General features: G+C 66.4%; 1 protein-coding gene across 1 annotated transcript in view; it reads right to left on the reverse strand.

Annotated features, from left to right (window-relative positions):
- Positions 1-393, reverse strand: part of SLC2A4RG (SLC2A4 regulator) — a gene marked incomplete at its 3' end in the record, with an annotated part of 4817 nt that overhangs the window by 2508 nt on the left and 1916 nt on the right. The gene's annotated exons all lie outside the window — the stretch shown is intronic.

Below are 393 nucleotides of genomic sequence, written 5' to 3' on the forward strand. Positions count from 1 at the left end.
CAGGGCTGTGGCGGGACCCTGCCAGCCACTCCCCCGGGGTAAATCCCAAGTGGATCCCGCCAGGTCGCAGTGGGATCCAGCCGGGAGTTCCTGAGCACTCTCCAGATGCCCCCGTGATGCTGCTGCCAGCACCAACACCCACCGGCTGAGCATCAGCAGGGATCCAGCAGGGATCTCCACAGAGCCAGGACCGGACACCCTCCTGGCAACGCAGCTCTAAGCTGGCAGCACCCACATCCCACACCCCGGTGTAGATCCACAGCCTATGGATCCACACCCCAAGTTTTTCCCGCTCTGAGCGGATCACCCGGGATCCAGCGGCTATCCCAGCGCTGGGAGCGCACTCGTGCCAGCCAGGCCAGCCCGACACCGGCACGCGTTGCCCGGGCTCCG

Source organism: Geospiza fortis, unplaced genomic scaffold (genome assembly GCF_000277835.1).
Source record: "Geospiza fortis unplaced genomic scaffold, GeoFor_1.0 scaffold188, whole genome shotgun sequence".
Lineage (NCBI taxonomy): Eukaryota > Metazoa > Chordata > Aves > Passeriformes > Thraupidae > Geospiza > Geospiza fortis.